Source organism: Gavialis gangeticus, unplaced genomic scaffold (genome assembly GCF_001723915.1).
Source record: "Gavialis gangeticus isolate Ggan-Ray unplaced genomic scaffold, GavGan_comp1, whole genome shotgun sequence".
Lineage (NCBI taxonomy): Eukaryota > Metazoa > Chordata > Crocodylia > Gavialidae > Gavialis > Gavialis gangeticus.
This window is the reverse complement of record NW_017729025.1, coordinates 136,983,052-136,984,065: the sequence shown is the minus strand read 5'-3', so window position 1 is coordinate 136,984,065 and position 1,014 is coordinate 136,983,052. Positions and strand designations below refer to the sequence as shown.

General features: G+C 66.7%; 1 protein-coding gene across 2 annotated transcripts in view; it reads right to left on the bottom strand.

Moving 5' to 3' along the window:
- LMO1 (LIM domain only 1) overlaps nucleotides 1–1,014 on the bottom strand; it is a 111,382-nt gene that overhangs the window by 109,966 nt on the left and 402 nt on the right. The window lies entirely within an intron of this gene.

Here is a 1,014-nt window from a genome sequence, read left to right as displayed (position 1 = left end):
CGGCAATGCCGCCAGCCCCGCAGCAGCCCCGGCCCGCGGCCCCCCGCGCCGCCCAGAGAAGTTGCGAGCGGGGCAGCAGGGGGGAGTCTCGGGGCCGGAGCCCGCCAAGGCCGGGGGGGCTGGGGCAGCTGCATCCCTCCGCCCCGCGTTTGCAGCTCCTCTACCCCGGCCCGCGCGATCACACGGGAGCGCATGGTGGTGGGAAAGCCTCCCCCCACCCACACACGCAAACACATGAAGCTTTGATTCACAATAAGCAGGGGCCGTGGGACGTGCAGACTGCGCACACGTGCGGATGGACACATGTGCACACACGCGCCTGCATGCCCTGTACATACATGCGCAAGCACATACGGGCAAGCATGCGCATCCGCACACAGACACGTGTGCGGACACGTGCACACGGATATACACGCGCACACGTGCGCGCGCGTCCCGTACATACACGCGCATCCGGAGACACACGGGCATACGGACAGACGCGCGCACGTCTTGCACATACACGGGCATCCAGAGACGCACCTACATACGGACATCCACCCACACGTGTGCACACGGACAGACGTGCACAGACGTGCGTGCCTGCCCTGTACATACGCGGGCACCCAGACACGCATGTGCATACGGACATCCATACACATCCACTCGCACGCGTGCACCCACGCGGACAGGCATGCACACGTGCGCACCTGTCTTGTACATACATGGGCAGGCGGACATCCACGCGCATGTCCCGCACACCCACACAAGTACACACATGCATGCGTACGTTCGTGCGCAGCCACACAAACACACGTGTGCAGATACACCCCGTCTCCCCCAGCCACCCTCTCCCATTGAGCGAGTAAATCCCCCTCCCCCCCCGCCGCTTCATGCAGCACTTGAGGGAAGCTCCTCAAGGAGGGGAGGGGGCGCTCCGCACCGTGGGACGAGCCCGGCAGGTGACGGGCAGCCCGCGATGCGGAGCGGCGGTGCCACGCGGGAGCCGGGCCGGGGGCAGCCGGGCGCTGCGGG